Consider the following 25601-nt stretch of genomic DNA (forward strand, 5'->3'; position numbering starts at 1 on the left):
CCACCCCCTCCCCCCCCCCTGTCGTGCACAACATGCTGCTGGTGGTGTGTCATTTCCACCAAAAGACCACTTGATGGGCAAATGAAAATTGCAGCCTTGTAGTGCGATCACCCTTCTGTGGGATAACAATTATTTACTACACTTTGGAAATAAAATAATACGTTCTTATATGAACTTGAACGAACATTTTTTAAAACACTATAAAGCCTGAGTACATACCAATAGAAGAACAACTTGCCCTCTTCCGTTCGCCCGACCCCCTCCCACCCCCCCTGTCATGGACAACATGCTGCTGGTGGTGTGTCATTTCCACCAAAAGACCACTTGATGGGCAAATGAAAATTGCAGCTTTGTATTGCGATCACACTTCTGTGGGAAAACAAGGATTTACTACACTTTTTAATCAAAATGCGACATTCTTATATGAACTTGAACGAACATTCTTTAAAACACTATAAAGCCTGAGTACATACCATTAGATGAACAACTTCCCCTCTTCCGTTCACCCCACCCCCTCCCATCCCCCCTGTCGTGGACAACATGCTGCTGGTGGTGTGCCATTTCCACCAAAAGCCCACTTGATGGGCAAATGAAAATTGCAGCCTTGTAGAGCGATCACCTTTCTTTGGGAAAACAAAGATTTACTACACTTTGGAAATAAAATGCCACGTTCTTATATGAACTTGAACGAACATTCTTTAAAACACTATAATGCCTGAGTACATACCAATAGAAGAACAACTTGCCCTATTCCTATCGCCCCATCCCCTCTCGACCCCCCTGTCGTGGACAACATGCTGCTGGTGGTGTGTCATTTCCACCAAAAGCCCACTTGATGGGCAAATGAAAATTGCAGCCTTGTATTGCGATCAGCCTTCTGTGGGAAGACAAAGATTTACTACACTTTGGAAATAAAATGCTACGTTCTTACATGAACTTGAACGAACATTCTTTAAAACACTATAAAGCCTGAGTACATACCAATAGAAGAACAACTTGCCCTCTTCCGATCGCCCCACCCCCTCCCACCCACCCTGTCGTGGACAACATGCTGCTGGTGGTGTGTCATTTCCACCAAAAGACCACTTGATGGGCAAATGAAAATTGCAGCCTTGTATTGCTATCACCCTACTGTGGGAAATCAAAGATTTGCTACACTTTGGAAATAAAGTGATACGTTCTTATATGAACTAGAACGAACATTCCTTAAAACACTATAAAGCCTGAGTACATACCAATAGAAGAACAACTTGCCCTCTTTCGTTCACCCCACCCCCTCCCACCCCCCCTGTCGTGGACAACATGCTGCTGGTGGTGTGTCATTTCCACCAAAAGACCACTTGATGGGCAAATGAAAATTGCAGCCTTGTATTGCGATCACCCTTCTGTGGGATAACAATTATTTACTACACTTTGGAAATAAAATGCTACGTTCTTATATGAACTTGAACGAACCTTTTTTAAAACACTATAAGGCCTGAGTACATACCAATAGAAGAACAACTTGCCCTCTTCCGTTCGCCCGACCCCCTCCCAACCCCCTGTCATGGACAACATGCTGCTGGTGGTGTGTCATTTCCACCAAAAGCGCACTTGATGGGCAAATGCAAATTGCAGCCTTGTAGTGCGATCACCCTTCTATGGGAAAACAAAGATTAACTACATTTTGGAAATAAAATGCTAAGTTCTTGTATGAACTTGAACGAACATTATTTAAAACACTATAAAGCCTGAGTACATACCAATAGAAGAACAACTTGCCCTCTTCCGCTCGCAACACCCCCTCCCACCACCCCCTGTCGTGGACAACATGCTGGTGGTGGTGTGTCATTTGCACCAAAAGACCACTTGATGTGCAAATGAAAATTGCAGCCTTGTAGTGCGAACACCCTTCTGTGGGAAAACAAAGATTTACTACACTTTGGAAATAAAATGCTACGTTCTTATATGAACTTGAACGTACATTCTTTAAAACACTATAAAGCCTGCGTACATACCAATAGAAGAACAACTTGCCCTCTTCCGTTCACGCCACCCCCTCCCACCCACCGGTCGGGACAACATGCTGCTGGTGGTGTGTCATTTCCACCACAAGACCACTTGATGGGCAAATGAAAATTGCAGCCTTGTAGTGCGATCACCCTTCTGTGAGAAAACAAAGATTTACTACACTTTGGAAATAAAATGCTACGTTCTTATATGAACTTGAACGAACACTCTTTAAAACACTATAAAGCCTGAGTACAAACCAATAGAACAAAAAATCTTGCCCTCTTCCGTTCGCCCCACCCCCTCCCACCCCCCCTGTCATGGACATCATGCTGCTGGTGATGTGTCATTTCCACCAAAAGCCCACTTGATGGGCAAATGAAAATTGCAGCCTTGTAGTGCGATCACCCTTCTATGGGAAAACAAAGATTAACTACATTTTGGAAATAAAATGCTAAGTTCTTGTATGAACTTGAACGAACATTCTTTAAAACACTATAAAGCCTGAGTACATACCAATAGAAGAACAACTTGCCCTCTTCCGCTCGCAACACCCCCTCCCACCACCCCCTGTCGTGGACAACATCCTGCTGGTGGTGTGTCATTTGCACCAAAAGACCACTTGATATGCAAATGAAAATTGCAGCCTTGTAGTGCGATCACCCTTCTGTGGGAAAACAAAGATTTACTACACTTTGGAAATAAAATGCTACGTTCTTATATGAACTTGAACGTACATTCTTTAAAACACTATAAAGCCTGCGTACATACCAATAGAAGAACAACTTGCCCTCTTCCGTTCACGCCACCCCCTCCCACCCACCGGTCGGGACAACATGCTGCTGGTGGTGTGTCATTTCCACCAAAAGACCACTTGATGGGCAAATGAAAATTGCAGCCTTGTAGTGCGATCACCCTTCTGTGAGAAAACTAAGATTTACTACACTTTGGAAATAAAATGCTACGTTCTTATATGAACTTGAACGAACATTCTTTAAAACACTATAAAGCCAGCGTACATACCAATAGAAGAACAACTTGCCCTCTTCCGTTCACGCCACACCCTCCCAACTCCCCCCCCCCCCCCCCCCCCCCCCGGTCATGGACAACATGCTGCTGGTGGTGTGTCATTTCCACCAAAAGACCACTTGATGGACAAATGAAAATTGCAACCTTGTAGTGCGATCACCCTTCTGTGGGAAAACAAAGATTTACTACACTTTGGAAATAAAACGCTACATTCTTATATGAACTTGAACGAACATTCTTTAAAACACTATAAAGCCTGAGTACATACCAATAGAAGAACTACTTGCCCTTTTCCGTTCGCCCCACCCCCTCCCATCCCCCTGTTGTGGACAACATGCTGCTGGTGGTGTGTCATTTCCACCAAAAGCCCACTTGATGGGCAAATGAAAATTGCAGACTTGTAGTGCGATCACCCTGCTCTGGGAAAACAAAAATTTACTACACTATGGAAATAAAATGCTACGTTTTTATATGAACTTGAACGAACTTTCTTTAAAACACTATAAAGCCTGAGTACATACCAATAGAAGAACAAGTTGCCCTCTTCCATTCGCCCCACCCCCTCTCACCCCCCCTGTCGTGGACAACATGTTGCTGGTGGTGTGTCATTTCCACCAAAAGCCACTTGATGGGCAAATTGAAATTGTAGCCTTGTAGTGCGATCACCCTTCTGTGGGAAAACAAAGATTTACTACACTTTGGAAATAAAATGCTACGTTCTTATATGAACTTTAATGAACATTCTTTAAAACACTATAATCCCTGAGTACATACCAATAGAAGAACAACTTGCCCTCTTCCGTTCGCCCCACCCCCTCCCACCTCCCCTGTCGTGGACAACATGCTGCTGGTGGTGTGTCATTTCCAACAAAAGACCACTTGATGGGCAAATGAAAATTGCAGCCTTGTAGTGCGATCACCCTTCTGTGGGAAAACAAAGATTTACTACACTCTGGAAATAAAATGCTACCTTCTTATATGAACTTGAACGAACATTCTTTAAAACACTATAAAGCCTGAGTACATACCAATAGAACAACAACTTGCCCTCTTCCGTTCGCCCCACCCCCTCCCACACCCCCTGTCGTGGACAACATGCTGCTGGTGGTGTGTCATTTCCACCAAAAGTCCACTTGATGGGCAAATGAAAATTGCAGCCTTGTATTGCGATCACCCTTCTGTGGGAAAACAAAGATTTACTACACTATGGAAATAAAATTCTACGTTCTTATATGAACTTGAACGAACATTCTTTAAAACACTATAAAGCCTGAGTACATACCAATAGAAGAACAACTTGCCCTCTTCCGTTCACGCCACCCCCTCCCACCCCCCCCCCACCCACCCCCCCCGGTCATGGACAACATGCTGCTGGTGGTATGTCATTTCCACCAAAAGACCACTTGATGGACAAATGAAAATTGCAACCTTGTAGTGCGATCACCCTTCTGTGGGAAAACAAAGATTTACTACACTTTGGAAATAAAATGCTACATTCTTATATGAACTTGAACGATCATTCTTTAAAACACTATAAAGCCTGAGTACATACCAATAGAAGAACTACTTGCCATCTTCCGTTCGCCCCACCCCCTCCCATCCCCCTGTTGTGGACAACATGCTGCTGGTGGTGTGTCATTTTCACCAAAAGCCCACTTGATGGGCAAATGAAAATTGCAGACTTGTAGTGCGATCACCCTTCTCTGGGAAAACAAAAATTTACTACACTATGGAAAGAAAATGCTACGTATTTATATGAACTTGTACGAACTTTCTTTAAAACACTATAAAGCCTGAGTACATACCAATAGAAGAACAACTTGCCCTCTTCCATTCGCCCCACCCCCTCTCACCCCCCCTGTCGTGGACAACATGCTGCTGGTGGTGTGTCATTTCCACCAAAAGCTCACTTGATATGCAAATGAAAATTGCAGCCTTGTAGGGCGATCACCCTTGTGTGGGAGAAAAAGATTTACTACACTTTGGAAATAAAATGCTACGTTCTTATATGAACTTGAACGAACACTCTTTAAAACACTATAAAGCCTGAGTACAAACCAATAGAACAAAAACTTGCCCTCTTCCGTTCGCCCCACCCCCTCCCACACCCCCTGTCGTGGAGAACATGCTGCTGGCGGTGTGTCATTTCCACCAAAAGTCCACTTGATGGGCAAATGAAAATTGCAGCCTTGTATTGCGATCACCCTTCTGTGGGAAAACAAAGATTTACTACACTATGGAAATAAAATTCTACGTTCTTATATGAACTTGAACGTACATTCTTTAAAACACTGTAAAGCCTGCGTACATACCAATAGAAGAACAACTTGCCCTCTTCCGTTCACGCCACCCCCTCCCACCCCCCCGGTCGTGGACAACATGCTGCTGGTGGTGTGTCATTTCCACCAAAAGACCACTTGATGGGCAAATGAAAATTGCAGCCTTGTAGTGCGATCACCCTTCTGTGGGAAAACAAAGATTTACTACACTTTGGAAATAAAATGCTACATTCTTATATGAACTTGAACGAACATTCCTTACAACACTATAAAGCCTGAGTACATACCAATAGAAGAACAACTTCCCCTCTTCCGTTCGCCCCACCCCCACCCACACCCCCTGTTGTGGACAACATGCTGCTGGTGGTGTGTCATTTCCACCAAAAGACCACTTGATGGGCAAATGAATATTGCAGCCTTGTATTGTGATCACCCGTCTGAGGGAAAACAAAGATTTACTACACTTTGGAAATAAAATGCTACGTTCTTATATGATCTTGTGCGAACATTCTTTAAAACACTATAATGCCTGAGTACATACCAATAGAAGAACAACTTGCCGTCTTCCGTTTGCCCCACCCCCTCCCACCCCCCATGTCGTGGACAACATGCTGCTGGTGGTGTGTCATTTCCAACAAAAGACCACTTGATGGGCAAATGAAAATTGCAGCTTTGTAATGCGATCACCCTTCTGTGGGAAATCAATGAGTTGCTACACTTTGGAAATAAAGTGCTACGTTCTTATATGAACTAGAACGAACATTCTTTAAAACACTATAAAGACTGAGTACATACAAATAGAAGAACAACTTGCCCACTTCCGTTCACCCCAACCCCGCCCACCGCCCCTTTCGAGGACAACATGCTGCTGGTGGTGTGTCATTTCCACCAAATGACCACTTGATGGGCAAATGAAAATTGCAGCATTGTATTGCGATCACCCTTCTGTGGGAAAACAAAGATTTACTACACTTTGGAACAAAAATGCTACGTTCTTATATGAACTTGAACGATCATTCTTTAAAACACTATAAAGCCTGAGTACATACCAATAAAAGAACAACTTGCCCTCTTCCGTTCGGCCCACCCCCTCCCACCCCACCTGTCGTGAACAACATGCTGCTGGTGGTGTGTCATTTCCACCAAAAGACCACTTGATGGGCAAATGAATATTACAGCCTTGTGTTCCGATCACCCTTCTGTGGAAAAACAAAGATTTACTACACTTTGAGAAATAAAATGCTACGTTCTTATATGAACTTGAACGAACATTCTTTAAAACACTATAAAGCCTGAGTACATACCAATAGAAGAACAACTTGCCCTCTTCCGTTCGCCCCATCCCCTCCCACCCCCCCCTGTCGTGGACAACAAGCTGCTGGTGGTGTGACATTTCCACCAAAAGACCACTTGATGGGCAAATGAAAATTGCAGCCTTGTAGTGCGATCACCCTTCTGTGGGAAAACAAAGATTTACTATAGTTTGGAAATAAAATGCTACGTTCTTATATGAACTTGAACAAACATTCTTTAAAACACTATAAAGCCTGAGTACATACCAATAGAAGAACAACTTGCCCTCTTCCGTTCGCCCCACCCCCCTCCCACCCCCTCCCACCCCCCCCAGTCGTGGACAAGATGCTGGGGGTGGTGTGTCATTTCCACCAAAAGCCCACTTGATGGGCAAATGAAAATTGCAGCCTTGTAGTGCAATCACCCTTCTGTGGGATAACAAAGATTTACTACACTTTGGAACAAAAATGCTACGTTCTTATATGAACTTGAACGAACATTCTTTAAAACACTATAAAGCCTGAGTACATACCAATAGAAGAACAACTTGCCCTCTTCCGTTCAATCCAACCCCTCCCACCCCCCCTGTCGTGGACAACATGCTGCTGGTGGTGTGTCATTTCCACCAAAAGCCCACTTGATGGGCAAATGAAAATTGCAGCCTTGTAGTGCAATCACCCTTCTGTGGGATAACAAAGATTTACTACACTTTGGAAATAAAATGCCACATTCTTATATGAACTTGAACGAACATTTTTTAAAACACTATAAAGCCTGAGTACATACCAATAGAAGAACAACTTGCCCTCTTCCGTTCGCCCGACCCACTCCCACCCCCCCTGTCATGGACAACATGCTGCTGGTGGTGTGTCATTTCCACCAAAAGACCACTTGATGGGCAAATGAAAATTGCAGCTTTGCTGTACGATCACCCTTCTGTGGGAAAAAAAGATTTACTAGACTTTGGAAATCAAATGCTACGTTCTTATATGAACTTGAACGAACATTCTTTATAACACTATAAAGCCTGAGTACATACCAATAGAAGAACAACTTGCCCTCTTTTGTTCGCCACGTACCCTCCCACCCCCCTGTCGTGGACAACATGCTGCTGTTGGTGTGTCAATTCTACCAAAAGCCCACTTGATGGGCAAATGAAAATTGCAGCTTTGTAGTGCGATCACCCTTCTGTGGGAAAACAAAGATTTACTGCACTTTGGAAATAAAATGCTACGTTCTTATAAGAACTTCAACAAACATTCTTTAAAGCACTGTAAAGCCTGAGTACATACAAATAGAAGAACTACTTGCCCTCTTCCGTTCGCCCCACACCCTCCCGCCCCCACTGTCGTGGACAACATGCTGCTGGTAGTGTTTCATTTCCACCAAAAGCCCACTTGATGGACAAATGAAAATTGCAGCCTTGTATTGCGATCACCCTTCTGTGGGAAAACAAAAAATTACTACACTTTCGAAACAAAATGCTACGTTCTTATATGAAATTGAACGAACATTCTTTAAAACACTATAAGGCCTGAGTACATACCAATAGATGAACAACTTGCCCTCTTCCGTTTGCCCCACCCCCACCCACCCCCCCTGTCGTGGGCAACATGCGGCTGGTGGTGTGTCATTTCCACCAAAAGACCACTTGATGGGCAAATGAAAATTCCTGCCTTGTATTGTGATCACCCTTCTGTGGGAAAACAAAGATTTACTACACTTTGGAAATAAAATGCTACGTTCTTATATGAACTTGATCGAACATTCTTTAAAACACTATAAAGCCTGAGTACATACCAATAGAAGAACAACTTGCCCTCTTCCGTTCGCCCCACCCCCTCCCACCCCCCCTGTCATGGACATCATGCTGATGGTGGTGTGTCATTTCCACCAAAAGCCCACTTTATTGGCTAATGAAAATTGCAGCGTTGTATTGCGATCACCCTTCTGTGGGAAAACAAAGATTCACTACACTTTGGAAATAAAATGCTACGTTCTTATATGAACTTGAACAAACATTTTTTAAAACACTATAAAGCCTGAGTACATACCAATAGAAGAACAACTTGGCCTCTTCCGTTCGACCCACCCCCTCCCGCTATTCCTGTCGTGGACTAGATGCTGCTGGTGGTGTGTCATTTCCACCAAAAGACCACTTGATGGGCAAATGAAAATTGCAGACTTGTAGTGCGATCACCCTTATGTGGGAAAACAAATATTTACTACACTATGGAAATAAAATGCTACATTCTTATATGAACTTGAACGAACATTCTTTAAAACACTATAAAGCCTGAGTACATCCCAATAGAAGAGCAACTTGCCCTCTTCCGTTCGCCCCACCCCCTCCCACCCCCCCTGTCATGGAAAACATGCTGCTGGTGGTGTGTCATTTCCACCAAAAGACCACTTGATGGGCAAATGAAAATTGCAGCCTTGTAGTGCGATCACCCTTCTGTGGGAGGACAAAGATTTACTACACTTTGGAAATAAAATGCTACGTTATTACATGAACTTGAACGAACATTCTTTAAAACACTATAAAGCCTGAGTACATACCAATAGAAGAACAACTTGCCCTCTTCCGTTCGCACCACCCCCTCCCACCCTCCCTGTCATGGACAACATGCTGCTGGTGGTGTGTCATTTGCACCAAAAGACCACTTGATGGGCAAATGAAAATTGCAGCCTTGTAGTGCGATCACCCTTCTGTGGGAAAACAAAGATTTACTACACATTGGAAATAAAATACTACGATCTTATATGAACTTGATCGAAGATTCTTTAAAACACCATAAAGCCTGAGTACATACCAATAGAAGAACAACTTGCCCTCTTCCGATCGCCCCACCCCCTCCCACCCCCCCTGTCGTAGACAACATGCTGCTGGTGGTGTGTCATTTCCACCAAAAGACCACTTGATGGGCAAATGAATATTGCAGCCTTGTATTGCGATCACCCGTCTGAGGGAAAACAAAGATTTACTACACTTTGGAAATAAAATGCTACGTTCTTATATGATCTTGAACGAACATTCTTTAAAACACTATAAAGCCTGAGTACATACCAATAGAAGAACAACTTGCCGTCTTCCGTTTGCCCCACCCCCCTCCCACCCCCCCTGTCGTGGACAACATGCTGTTGTTGGTGTGTCATTTCCAACAAAAGACCACTTGATGGGCAAATGAAAATTGCAGCCTTGTAATGCGATCACCCTTCTGTGGGAAATCAAAGATTTGCTACACTTTGGAAATAAAGTGCTACGTTCTTATATGAACTAGGACGAACATTCTTTAAAACACTATAAAGACTGAGTACATACCAATAGAAGAACAGCTAGCCCACTTCCGTTCACCCCAACCCCGCCCACCCCCCCTTTCGAGGACAACATGCTGCTGGTGGTGTGTCATTTTCACCAAATGACCACTTGATGGGCAAATGAAAATTGCAGCATTGTATTGCGATCACCCTTCTGTGGGAAAACAAAGATTTACTACACTTTGGAAATAAAATGCTACGTTCTTATATGAACTTGAACGATCATTCTTTAAAACACTATAAAGCCTGAGTACATACCAATAGAAGAACAACTTGCCCTCTTCCGTTCGGCCCAGCCCCTCCCACCCCACCTGTCGTGAACAACATGCTGCTGGTGGTGTGTCATTTCCACCAAAAGACCACTTGATGGGCAAATGAAAATTGCAGCCTTGTGTTCCGATCACCCTTCTGTGGAAAAACAAAGATTTACTACACTTTGAGAAATAAAATGCTACGTTCATATATGAACTTGAACGAACATTCTTTAAAACACTATAAAGCCTGAGTACATACCAATAGAAGAACAACTTGCCCTCTTCCGTTCGCCCCAGCCCCTCCCACCCCCCCCCCCCCCCCCCCCCCCTGTCGTGGACAACAAGCTGCTGGTGGTGTGACATTTCCACCAAAAGACCACTTGATGGGCAAATGAAAATTGCAGCTTTGTAGTGCGATCACCCTTCTGTGGGAAAACAAAGATTTACTATAGTTTGGAAATAAAATGCTACGTTCTTATATGAACTTGAACGAACATTCTTTAAAACACTATAAAGCCTGAGTACATACCAATAGAAGAACAACTTGCCCTATTCCGTTCGCCCCACCCCCTCCCACCCCCTCCCACCCCCCCCAGTCGTGGACAAGATGCTGGGGGTGGTGTGACATTTCCACCAAAAGACCACTTGATGGGCAAATGAAAATTGCAGCCTTGTATTGCGATCACCCTTCTGTGGGAAAACAAAGATTTACTACAATTTTTAAACAAAATGTGACGTTCTTATATGAACTTGAACGAACATTCTTTAAAACACTATAAAGGCTGAGTACATACTATTAGAAGAACAACTTCCCCTCTTCCGTTCACCCCACCCCCTCCAACCCCCCCTGTCGTGGACAACATGCTCCTGGTGGTGTGTCATTTCCACCAAAAGCCCACTTGATGGGCAAATGAAAATTGCAGCTTTGTAGTGCGATCACCCTTCTGTGGAAAAACAAAGATTTACTGCATTTTGGAAATAAAATGCTACGTTCTTATAAGAACTTCAACAAACATACTTTAAAGCACTATAAAGCCTGAGTACATACAAATAGAAGAACTACTTGCCCTCTTCCGTTCGCCCCACACCCTCCCGCCCCCACTGTCGTGGACAACATGCTGCTGGTAGTGTGTCATTTCCACCAAAAGCACACTTGATGGACAAATGAAAATTGCAGCCTTGTATTGCGATCACCCTTCTGTGGGAAAACAAAAAATTACTACACTTTCGAAACAAAATGCTACGTTCTTATATGAACTTGAACGAACATACTTTAAAACACTATAAGGCCTGAGTACATACCAATAGATGAACAACTTGCCCTCTTCCGTTTGCCCCACCTTCTCCCACCCCCCCTTGTCGTGGGCAACATGCGGCTGGTGGTGTGTCATTTCCACCAAAAGACCACTTGATGGGCAAATGAAAATTCCAGCCTTGTATTATGATCACCCTTCTGTGGGTAAACAAAGATTTACTACACTTTGGAAATAAAATGCTACGTTCTTGTATGAACTTGAACGAACATTCTTTAAAACACTATAAAGGCTGAGTACATACCAATAGAAGAACAACTTGCCCTCTTCCGTTCGCCCCCCCCCCCCCCTCCAACCCCCCCTGTCTTAGACATCATGCTGCTGGTGGTGTGTCATTTCCACCAAAAGCCCACTTGATTGGCTAATGAAAATTGCAGCCTTGTATTGCGATCACTCTTCTGTGGGAAAACAAAGATTCATTACACTTTGGAAATAAAATGCTACGTTCTTATATGAACTTGAACGAACATTCTTTAAAACACTATAAGGCCTGAGTACATACCAATAGATGAACATCTTGCCCTCTTCCGTTCGCCCCACCTCCTCCCACCCCCCCTGTCAAGGGCAACATGCGGCTGGTGGTGTGTCATTTCCACCAAAAGACCACTTGATGGGCAAATGAAAATTCCAGCCTTGTATTGTGATCACCCTTCTGTGGGAAAACAAAGATTTACTACACTTTGGAAATAAAATGCTACGTTCTTATATGAACTTGAACGAACATTCTTTAAAACACTATAAAGCCTGAGTACATACCAATAGAAGAACAACTTGCCCTCTTCCGTTCGCCCCACCCCCTCCCACCCCCCCTGTCATGGACATCATGCTGCTGGTGGTGTGTCATTTCCACCAAAAGCCCACTTTATTGGCTAATGAAAATTGCAGCGTTGTATTGCGATCACCCTTCTGTGGGAAAACAAAGATTCACTACACTTTGGAAATAAAATGCTACGTTTTTATATGAACTTGAACAAACATTTTTTAAAACACTATAAAGCCTGAGTACATACCAATGGAAGAACAACTTGGCCTCTTCCGTTCGACCCACCCCCTCCCATCCCTCCTGTCGTGGACTAGATGCTGCTGGTGGTGTGTCATTTCCGCCAAAAGACCACTTGATGGGCAAATGAAAATTGCAGCCTTGTAGTGCGATCACCCTTATGTGGGAAAACAAATATTTACTACACTATGGAAATAAAATGCTACATTCTTATATGAACTTGAACGAACATTCTTTAAAACACTATAAAGCCTGAGTACATACCAATAGAAGAGCAACTTGCCCTCTTCCGTTCGCCCCACCCCCTCCCACCCCCCCTGTCATGGACAACATGCTGCTGGTGGTGTGTCATTTCCACCAAAAGCCCACTTGATTGGCTAATGAAAATTGCAGCCTTGTATTGCGATCACCCTTCTGTGGGAAAACAAAGATTCACTACCCTTTGGAAATAAAATGCTATGTTCTTATATGAACTTGAACGAACATTCTTTAAAACACTATAAAGCCTGAGTCCATACCAATAGAAGAACAACTTGCCCTCTTCCGTTCGCCCCACCCGCTCCCACCCCCCCTGTCGTGGACAAGATGCTGCTGGTGGTGTGTTATTTCAACCAAAAGACCACTTGATGGGCAAATGAAAATTGCAGCCTTGTAGTGCGATCACCCTTATGTGGGAAAACAAAGATTTACTACACTTTGGAAATAAATTGCTACGTTCTTATATGTACTTGAACGAACATTCGCTAAAACACTGTAAAGCCTGAGTACATACCAATAGAAGAACAACTTGCCCTCTTCCGTTCGCCCCACCCCCTCCCACCACCCCTGTCATGGACAGCATGCTGCTGGTGGCGTGTCATTTCCACCAAAAGCCCACTTGATGGGCAAATGAAAATTGCAGCCCTGTATTGCGATCACCCTTCTGTGGGAAAACAAAGATTCACTACCCTTTGGAAATAAAATGCTACGTTCTTATATGAACTTGAACGAACATTCTTTAAAACACTATAAAGCCTGAGTACATACTAATAGAAGAACAACTTGCTCTCTTCCGTTCGCGCCACCCCCCTCCCACCCCACCTGTCGTGGACAACATGCTGCTGGTGATGTGTCATTTCCACCAAAAGCCCACTTGATGGGCAAATGAAAATAGCAGCCTTGTAGTGCGATCACCCTTCTGTGGGAAAACAAAGATTTACTACACTTTGGAAATAAAATGCTACGTTCTTATATGAACTTGAACGAGCATTCTTTAAAACACTATAAAGCCTGAGTACATACCAATAGAAGAACAACTTGCCCTCTTCCGTCCGCGCAACCGCTTCCTACCCCCCCCTGTCGTGGACAACATGCTGCTGGTTGTGTGTCATTTCCACCAAAAGCCCACTTGATGGGCAAATGAAAATTGCAGCCTTGTAGTGCGATCGCCCTTCTGTGGGAAAACAAGGATTAACTGCACTTTGGAAATAAATTGCTACGTTCTTATATGAACTTGAACGAACGTTCTTTAAAACACTATAAAGCCTGAGTACATACCAATAGAAGAACAACTTGCCCTCTTCCGTTCGCCCCACCCCCTCCCACCCCCCCTGTCGTGGACAACATGCTGCTGTTGGTGTATCATTTCCAACAAAAGCCCACTTGATGGGCAAATGAAAATTGCAGCCTTGTATTGCGATCACCCTTCTGTGGGAAAACAAATATTTACTACACTTTGGAAATAAAATGCAACGTTCTTATATGAACTTGAACGAACATTCTTTAAAACACTATAGAGCCTGAGTACATACCAATAGAAGAACAACTTGCCCTCTTCCGTTTGCCCCACCCCCTCCCACCCCCCCTGTCGTGGACAACATGCTGTTGGTGGTGTGTCATTTCCACCAAAAGCCCACTTGATGGGCAAATGAAAATTGCAGCCTTGTATTGCGATCACCCTTCTGTGGGAAAACAAAGATTTGCTACACATTGGAAATAAAATGCTATGTTTTTATATGAACTTGTACGAACATTCGCTAAAACACTATAAAGCCTGAGTACATACCAATAGAAGAACAACTTGCCCTGTTCCGTTCGCCCCACCCCCTCCCACCCCCCCTGTCATGAACAACATGCTGCTGGTGGTGTGTCATTTCCACCAAAAGCCCACTTGATGGGCAAATGAAAATTGCAGCCTTGTAGTGCGATCACCCTTCTGTGGGAAAACAAAGATTTACTACACTTTGGAACTAAAATGCTACGTTCTTATATGAACTTGAACGAACATTCTTTAAAACACTATAAAGCCTGAGTACATACCAATAGAAGAACAACTTGGTCTCTTCCATTCGCCACACCCCCTCCCACCTCACCCTGTCATGGACAACATGCTGCTGGTGGTGTGTCATTTCCACCAAAAGCCCACTTGATGGGCAAATAAAAATTGCAGCTTTGTAGTGCGATCACCCTTCTGTGGGAAAACAAAGATTTACTACACTTTGGAAATAAAATGCTACTTTCTTATATGAACTTGAACGAACATTCTTTAAAACACTATAAAGCCTGAGTACATACCAATAAAAGAACAACTTGCCCTCTTCCGTTCCCCCCACACCCTCCCACCCCCCCCCTGTCGTGGACAACATGCTGCTGGTGGCGTGTCATTTCCATCAAAAGACCACTTGATGGGCAAATGAAAATTGCAGCCTTGTATTGCGATCACCCTTCTGTGGGAAAACAAAGATTTACTACACTGTGGAAATAAAATGCTACATTCTTATATGAACTAGAACGAACATACTTTAAAATATTATAAAGCCTGAGTACAAACCAATAGAAGAACAACTTGCCCTCTTCTGTTCGTTCCACACCCTCCCGCCCCCTCTGTCGTGGACAACATGCTGCTGGTGGTGTGTCATTTCCACCAAAAGACCACTTGATGGGCAAATGAAAATTGCAGCCTTGTATTGCGATCACCCTTCTGTGGGAAAACAAATATTTACTACGCTTTGGAAATGAAATGCTACTTTCTTATATGAACTTGAACGAACATTCTTTAAAACACTATAAAGCCTGAGTACATACCAATAGAAGAACAACTTGCCCTCTTCCGTTCGCCCCACCCCCTCCCACCCCCCCCCTGTCGTGGAAAACATACTGCTGGTGGTGTGTCATTTCCACCAAAAGACCACTTGATGGGCAAATAAAAATTGCAGCCTTGTATTGCGATCTCCCTTCTGTGGGAAAACAAAGATTTACTACACTTTGGAAATAAAATGCTACGTCCTTATATGAATTTGAACGAACATTCTTTAAAACACTATAAAGCCTGAGTACATACCAATAGAAGAACAACTTGCCCTCTTCCGTTTGCCCCACACCCTCCCACCACCCCTATCGTGGACAGCATGCTGCTGGTGGTGTGTCATTTCCACCAAAAGACCACTTGATGGGCAAATGAAAATTGCAGCCTTGTATTGCGATCACCCTTCTGTGGGAAAACAAAGATTTACTACACTTTGGAAATAAAATGCTACGTTCTTATATGAACTTGAATGAACATACTTTGAAACATTATAAAGCCTGAGTACATACCAATAGAAGAACAACTTGCCCTCTTCCATTCGCCCCACACCCTCACACCTCCCCTGTCGTGGACAACATGCTGCTGGTGTGTGTCATTTCCACCAAAATCCCACTTGATGGGCAAATGAAAATTGCAGCCTTGTATTGCGATCTCCCTGCTGTGGAAAAACAAAGATTTACTACAGTTTGGAAATAAAATGCTACCTTCTTATATGAACTTGAACGAACATTCTTTAAAACACCATAAAGCCTGAGTACATTCCAATAAAAGAACAAATTGCCTCTTCTGTTTGAACCACCCCATCCCACCCCCCCTGTCGTGGACAACATGCTGCTGGTGGTGTGTCATATCCACCAAAAGACCACTTTATGGGCAAATGAAAATTGCAGCCTTGTATTGCCATCACCCTTCTGTGGGAAAACAAAGATGTACTACACTTTGGAAATAAAATGCTACGTTCTTATATGATTTGAACGAACATTCTTTATAACACTATAAAGCCAGAGTCCATACCAATAGAAGAACAACTTGCCCTCTTTCGTTCGCTCCACCCCCTCCCACCCCCCCTGTCGTGGACAACATGCTGCTGATGGTGTGTCATTTCCACCAAAAGACCACTTGATGGGCAAATAAAAATTGCAGCCTTGTATTGCGATCTCCCTGCTGTGGGAAAACAAAAATTTACTACACTTTGGAAATAAAATGCTACCTTCTTATATGAACTTGAACGAACATTCTTTAAAACACCATAAAGCCTGAGTACATTCCAATAAAAGAACAATTTGCCTCTTCTGTTTGAGCTACCCCCTCCCACCCCCCCTGTCGTGGACAACATGCTGCTGGTGGTGTGTCATTTCCACAAAAAGCCCACTTGATGGGCAAATAAAAATTTCAGCCTTGTATTGCGATCACCCTTCTGTGGGAAAACAAAGATTTACTACACTTTGGAAATAAAATGCTACGTTCTTATATGAACTTGAACGAACATTCTTTAAAACACTATAAAGGCTGAGTACATACCAATAGAAGAACAACTTGCCCTCTTCCGTTCGCCCCACCCCCCCTGTCATGGACAACATGCTGCTGGTGGTGTGTCATATCCACCAAAAGCCCACTTGATGGGCAAATAAAAATTGCAGCCTTGTTGTGCGATCACCCTGATGTGAGAAAACCAAGAATTACTACACATTGGAAATAAAATGCTACGTTATTATATGAACTTGAACGAACATTCCTTAAAACACCATACAGCCTGAGTACATACCAACAGATGAACAATATGTCCTCTTCCGCTTGCTCCCCCCCCACCATCACCTCTCGTGGACAACATGCTGCTGGTGGTGTGTCATTTCCACCAAAAGCCCACTTGATGGGCAAATGAAAATTGCAGCCTTGTATTGCGATCACCCTTCTATGGGAAAACAAAGTTTTACTACACTTTGGAAACAAAATGTTACGTTCTTATATGAACTTGAACGAACATTCCTTAAAACACTATAAAGCCTGAGTACATACCAATAGAAGAACAACTTGCCCTCTTCCGTTCGCCCCAGCCTCTCCCACCCCCCCTGTCGTGGACAACATGCTGCTGGTGGTGTGTCATTTCCACAAAAAGCCCACTTGATGGGCAAATAAAAATTGCAGCCTTGTATTGCGATCACCCTTCTGTGGGAAAACAAAGATTTACGACACTTAGGAAATAAAATGCTACGTTATTATATGAACTTGAACGAACATTCTTTAAAACACTATAAAGCCTGAGTACATACCAATAGAAGAACAATTTGCCCTCTTCCTTTCTCCCCACCCCCTCCCACCGCCACTGTCGTGGACAACATGCTGCTGGTGGTGTGTCATTTCCACCAAAAGAGCACTTGATGGGCAAATAAAAATTGCAGCCTTGTAGTGCGATCACCCTGATGTGAGAAAACCTAGATTTACTACACTTTGGAAGTAAAATGCTACGTTATTATATGAACTTGAACGAACATTCCTTAAAACACCATAAAGCCTGAGTACAAATTAATAGAAGAACAACTGGCCCTCTTCCGTTCGCCCCACCCACTCCCACCCCGCCGGTCGTGGACAACATGCTGCTGGTGGTGTGTCATTTCCACCAAAAGACCACTTGACGGGCAAATAAAAATTGCATCCTTGTATTGCGATCACCCTTCTGTGGGAAAACTAAGATTTACTACACTTTGGAAACAAAATGCTACGTTCTTATATTAACTTGAACGAACATTCCTTAAAACACCATAAAGCCTGAGTACAAATTAATAGAAGAACAACTGGCCCTCTTCCGTTCGCCCCACCCACTCCCACCCCCGCCGGTCGTGGACAACATGCTGCTGGTAATGTGTCATTTCCACCAAAAGCCCACTTGATGGGCAAATAAAAATAGCAGCCTTGTATTGCGATCACTATTCTGTGGGAAAACAAAGAACTACTACAATTGGAGATAAAATGCTACGTCCTTATATGAACTTGAACGAACATTCTTTAAAACAGTATAATGCCTGAGTACATACCGATAGAAGAACAACTTGCCCTCTTCCGTTCGCCCCACCCCCTCCCACCCCCCCTTTCGAGGACAACATGCTGCTGGTGGTGTGTCATTTCCACCAAAAGCCCACTTGATGGGCAAATGAAAATTGCAGCCTTGTATTGCGATCACCCTTCTGTGGGAAAACAAAGATTTGCTACACATTGGAAATAAAATGCTATGTTTTTATATGAACTTGAACGAACATTCGCTAAAACACTATAAAGCCTGAGTACATACCAATAGAAGAACAACTTGCCCTGTTCCGTTTGCCCCACCCCCTCCCACCCCCCCTGTCATGGACAACATGCTGCTGGTGGTGTGTCATTTCCACCAAAAGCCCACTTGATGGGCAAATGAAAATTGCAGCCTTGTAGTGCGATCACCCTTCTGTGGGAAAACAAAGATTTACTACACTTTGGAACTAAAATGCTACGTTCTTATATGAACTTGAACGAACATTCTTTAAAACACTATAAAGCCTGAGTACATACCAATAGAAGAACAACTTGGTCTCTTCCATTCGCCACACCCCCTCCCACCTCACCCTGTCATGGACAACATGCTGCTGGTGGTGTGTCATTTCCACCAAAAGCCCACTTGATGGGCAAATGAAAATTGCAGCCTTGTATTGCGATCACCCTTCTGTGGGAAAACAAAGATTTACTACAGTTTGGAAATAAAATGCTACGTTCTTATATGAACTTGAACGAACATTCTTTAAAACACTATAAAGCCTGACTACATACCAACAGAAGAACAACTTGCCCTCTTCCATTTGCCCAACCCCCTCCCACCCCCCCCTGTCGTGGACAACATGCTGCTGGTGGTGTGTCATTTCCACCAGAAGCCCACTTGATGGGCAAATGGAAATTGCAGCCTTGTAGTGCGATCACCCTTCTGTGGGAAAACAAAGATTTACTACACTTTGGAAATAAAATGCTACGTTGTTATATGAACTTGAACAATCATTCCTTAAAACACTATAAAGCCTGAGTACATACCAATAGAAGAACAACTTGCCCTCTTCCGTTCGCCCCACTCCCTCCCACCCCCCCTGTCGTCGACAACATGCTGCTGGTGGTGTGTCATTTCCACCAAAAGCCCACTTGATGGGCAAATGAAAATTGCAGCCTTGTAGTGCGATCACCCTTATGTGGGAAAACAAAGATTTACTACACTTTGGAAATAAATTGCTACGTTCTTATATGTACTTGAACGAACATTCGCTAAAACACTATAAAGCCTCAGTACATACAAATAGAAGAACAACTTGCCCTCTTCCGTTCCCCCCACACCCTCCCACCCCCCCCCCTGTCGTGGACAACATGCTGCTGGTGGTGTGTCATATCCACCAAAAGCCCACTTGATGGGCAAATGAAAATTGCAGCCTTGCATTGCGATCACCCTTCTGTGGGAAAACAAAGATTTACTACACTTTGCAAATAAAATGCTACGTTATTACATGAACTTGAATGAACATTCTTTAAAACACTATAAAGCCTGAGTACGTACCAATAGAAGAACAACGTGCCCTCTTCCGTTCGCCCCACTCCCTCCCACCCCCGCCTGTCGTGGACAACATGCTGCTGGTGGTGTGTCATATCCACCAAAAGCCCACTTGTTGAGCAAATGAAAATTGCAGCCTTGCATTGCGATCACCCTTCTGTGGGAAAACAAAGATTTACTACACTTTGCAAATAAAATGCTACGTTATTATATGAACTTGAATGAACATTCTTTAAAACACTATAAAGCCTGAGTACATACCAATAGAAGAACAACTTGCCCTCTTCCGCTCGCACCACCCCCCTCCCGACCCTGCCTGTCGTGGACAACATGCTGCTGGTGGTGTGTCATATCCACCAAAAGCCCACTTGATGGGCAAATGAAAGTTGCATCCTTGTATTGCGATCACCCTACTGTGGGAAAACAAAGATTTACTACACTTTGGAAATAAAATGCTACGTTCTTATATGAACTTGAACGAACATTCCTTAAAACACTATAACGCCTGAGTACATACCAATAGAAGAACAACGTGCCCTCTTCCGTTCGCCCCCCCCCCCCCCCCCCCCGCCTGTCGTGGAAAACATGCTGCTGGTGGTGTGTCATATCCACCAAAAGCCCACTTGATGGGCAAATGAAAATTGCAGCCTTGTATTGCGATCACCCTTCTGTGGGAAAAAAAAGATTTACTACACTTTGGAAATAAAATGCTACGTTCTTATATGAACTTGAACGAACATTCCTTAAAACACTATAACGCCTGAGTACATACCAATAGAAGAACAACGTGCCCTCTTCCGTTCGCCCCGCCCCCCCCCCCCCCCCCCCCCCCCCCCCCGCCTGTCGTGGAAAACATGCTGCTGGTGGTGTGTCATATCCACCAAAAGCCCACTTGATGGGCAAATGAAAATTGCAGCCTTGTATTGCGATCACCCTTCTGTGGGAAAAAAAAGATTTACTACACATTGGAAATAAAATGCTACGTTCTTATATGAACTTGACCGAACATTCTTTAAAAAACTATAAATCCTGCGTACATACCAATAGAAGAACAACGTGCCCTCTTCCGTTCGCCCCACCCCCTCCCCCCCCCGCCTGTCGTGGACAACATGCTGCTGGTGGTGTGTCATATCCACCAAAAGCCCACTTGATGGGCAAATGAAAATTGCAGCCTTGTATTGCGATCACCCTTCTGTGGGAAAACAAAGATTTACTACACATTGAAAATAAAATGCTACGTTCTTATATGAACTTGAACGAACATTCTTTAATACACAATAAAGCCTGCGTACATACCGATAGAAGAACAACGTGCCCTCTTCCGTTCGCCCCACCACCTCCCCCCCCCCCGCCTGTTGTGGAAAACATGCTGCTGGTGGTGTGTCATATCCACCAAAAGCCCACTTGATGGGCAAATGAAAATTGCAGCCTTGTATTGCGATCTCCCTTCTGTGGGAAAACAAAGATTTACTACATATTGGAAATAAAATGCTACGTTCTTATATGAACGTGAACGAACATTCTTTAAAACTCTATAAAGCCTGAGTACATACCAATAGAAGAACAACGTGCCCTCTTCCATTCACCCCACCCCCTCCCCCCCCGCCTGTCGTGGAAAACATGCTGCTGGTGGTGTGTCATTTTCACCAAAAGCCCACTTCATGGGCAAATAAAAATTGCAGCCTTGTATTGCGATCACCCTTCTGTGGGAAAACAAAGATTTACTACACTTTGGAAATAAAATGCTACGTTCTTATATGAACTTGAACGAACATTCCTTAAAACACTATAACGCCTGAGTACATACCAATAGAAGAACAACGTGCCCTCTTCCGTTCGCCCCACCCCCTCCCCCCCCGCCTGTCGTGGACAACATGCTGCTGGTGGTGTGTCATATCCACCAAAAGCCCACTTGATGGGCAAATGAAAATTGCAGCCTTGTATTGCGATCACCCTTCTGTGGGAAAACAAAGATTTACTACACATTGGAAATAAAATGCTACGTTCTTATATGAACTTGAACGAACATTCTTTAAAACACTATAAAGCCTGAGTACATACCAATAGAAGAACAACGTGCCCTCTTCCGTTCGCCCCACCACCTCCCCCTTCGCCTGTCATGGAAAACATGCTGCTGGTGGTGTGTCATTTTCACCAAAAGCCCACTTGATGGGCAAATAAAAATTGCAGCCTTGTATTGCGATCGCCCTTCTGTGGGAAAACAAAGATTTACTGCACTTTGGAAATAAAATGCTACGTTCTTATATGAACTTGAACGAACATTCTTTAAAACACTATAAAGCCTGAGTACATACCAATAGAAGAACAACGTGCCCTCTTCCGTTCGCCCCACCCCCCTCTCCCCCCCAACTGTCGTGGATAACATGCTGCTGGTGGTGTGTCATATCCACCAAAAGCCCACTTGATGGGCAAATGAAAATTGCAGCCTTGTATTGCGATCACCCTTCTGTGGGAAAACGAAGATTTACTACACATTGGAAATAAAATGCTACGTTCTTATATGAACTTGAACGAACATTCTTTAAAACACTATAAAGCCTGCGTACATACCAATAGAAGAACAACGTGCCCTCTTTTGTTCGCCCCATCCCCTCCCCCCCCGCCTGTCGTGGACAACATGCTGCTGGTGGTGTGTCATATCCACCAAAAGCCCACTTGTTGGGCAAATGAAAATTGCAGCCTTGTATAGCGATCACCCTTCTGTGGGAACACAAAGATTTACTACACATTGGAAATAAAATGCTACGTTCTTATATGAACTTGAACGATCTTTCTATAAAACACTATAAAGCCTGAGTACATACCAATAGAAGAACAACTTGCCCTCTTCCGTTCGCCCCACCCCCCTCCCACCCTCACTGTCGTGGACAACATGCTGCTGGTGGTGTGTCATTTCCACCAAAAGCCCACTTGATGGGCAAATGAAAATTGCAGCCATGTATTGCGATCACCCTTCTGTGGGAAAAAAAAGATTTACCACACTTTGGAAATAAAATGCTACGTTCTTATATGAACGTGAACGAACATTCTTTATAACACCATAAAGCCTGAGTACATACCAATAGATAAACAACTTGCGCTCTTCCGTTCGCCCCACGCCCTGCCACCCCCCCCTGTCGTGGACAACATGCTGCTGGTGGTGTGTCATTTCCACCAAATGCCCACTTGATGGGCAAATAAAAATTGCAGCCTTGTATTGCGATCACCCTTCTGTGGGAAAACAAAGAGTTGCTAAACTTTGGAAATAAAATGCTACGTTATTATATGAACTTGAACGAACATTCTTTAAAACACTATAGAGCCTGAGTACATACCAATAGAAGAACAACTTGCGCTCTTCCGTTCGCCCCACCCCCTCCCACCCCCCCTGTCGTGGACAAAATGCTGCTGGTGTTGTGTCATTTCCACCAAAAGCCCACTTGATGGGCAAATAAAAATTGCAGCCTTGTATTGCGATCACCCTTCTGTGGGAAAACAAAGATTTGCTACAATTTGGAAATAAAATGCCACGTTATTATATAAGCTTGAACGACCATTCTCTAAAACACTATAAAGACTGCGTACATACCAATAGAAGAACAACTTGCCCTCTTTCGTTCGCCCCACCCCCTCCCACGCCCCCTGTCGTGGACAACATGTTGCTGGTGGTGTGTCATTTCCACCAAAAGCCCACTTGATGGGCACATGAAAATTGCAGCCATGTATTGCGATCACCCTTCTGTGGGAAAACAATGATTCACCACACTTTGGAAATAAAATGCTACGTTCTTATATGAACTTGAACGAACATTCTTAAAAACACCATAAATCCTGAGTACATACCAATAGATAAACAACTTGCCCTCTTCCGTTCGCCCCACCGCCTCCCACCCCCCCCTGTCGTGGACATCATGCTGCTGGTGGTGTGTCATTTCCACCAAAAGCCCACTTGATTGGCCAATGAAAATTGCAGCCTTGTATTGCGATAACCCTTCTGTGGGAAAACAAAGATTTACTACACTTTGGAAATAAAATGCTACGTTATTATATGAACTTGAACGAACATTCTTTAAAACACTATAAACCCTGAGTACATACCAATAGAAAAACAACTTGCGCTCTTCCGTTCGCCCCACCCCCTCCCATCCCCACTCTCGTGGACAACATGCTGCTGGTGGTGTGTCATTTCGTCCAAAAGCCCACTTGATGGGCAAATAAAAATTGCAGCCTTGTATTGCGATCACCCTTCTGTGGGAAAACAAAGATTTACCACACTTTGGACATAAAATGCTACATTCTTACATTAACTTAAACGAACATTCTTTAAAACGATAAAAAGCCTGAGGACACTCCCACCCCCCCCTGTCGTGGACAACATGCTGGTGGTGGTGTGTCATTTCCACCAAAGGCCCACTTGATGGGCAAATAAAAATTGCAGCCTTGTATTGCGATCACACTTCTGTGGGAAAACAAAGATTTATTACACTTTGGAAATAAAATGCTACGTTATTATATGAACTTGAACGACCATTCTTTAAAACACTATAAAGACTGCGTACATACCAATAGAAAAACAACTTGCCCTCTTCCGTTCGCCCCACCCCCCTCCCACCCCCCTGTTGTGGACAACATGCTGCTGGTGGTGTGTCATTTCCACCAAAAGCCCACTTGATGGGCAAATGAAAATTGCAGCCATGTATTGCGATCACCCTTCTGTGGGAAAACAAAGATTTACCACACTTTGGAAATAAAATGCTACGTTCTTATATGAACTTGAACAAACATTCTTTAAAACACCATAAAGCCTGAGTACATACCAATAGATAAACAACTTGCCCTCTTCCGTTCACCCCACCACCTCACACCCCCCCTGACGTGGACAACATGCTGCTGGTGGTGTGTCATTTCCACCAAAAGCCCACTTGATGGGCCAATGAAAATTGCAGCCTTGTATTGCGATCACCCTTCTGTGGGAAAACAAAGATTTACTACACTTTGGAAATAAAATGCTACGTTCTTATATGAACTTGAACGAACATTCTTTAAAACACTATAAAGCCTGAGTACATACCAATAGAAGAACAACGTGCCCTCTTCCGTTCGCCCCACCCCCCTCCCCACCCGCCTGTCGTGGACAACATGCAGCTGGTGTAGTGTCATATCCACCAAAAGCCCACTTGATGGGCAAATGAAAATTGCAGCCTTGTATTGCGATCACCCTTCTGTGGGAAAACAAAGATTTACTACACATTGGAAATAAAATGCTACGTTCTTATATGAACTTGAATGAACATTCTTTAAAACACTATAAAGCCTGAGTACATACCAATAGAAGAACAACTTGCCCTCTTCCGTTCGCCCCACCCCCTCCCACCCTCCCTGTCGTGGACAACATGCTGCTGGTGGTGTGTCATTTCCACCAAAAGCCCACTTGATGGGCAAATGAAAACTGCAGCCATGAATTGCGATGACCCTTCTGTGGGAAAACAAAGATTTACCACACT

This window comes from Schistocerca americana, chromosome 10, assembly GCF_021461395.2.
Source record: "Schistocerca americana isolate TAMUIC-IGC-003095 chromosome 10, iqSchAmer2.1, whole genome shotgun sequence".
NCBI lineage: Eukaryota > Metazoa > Arthropoda > Insecta > Orthoptera > Acrididae > Schistocerca > Schistocerca americana.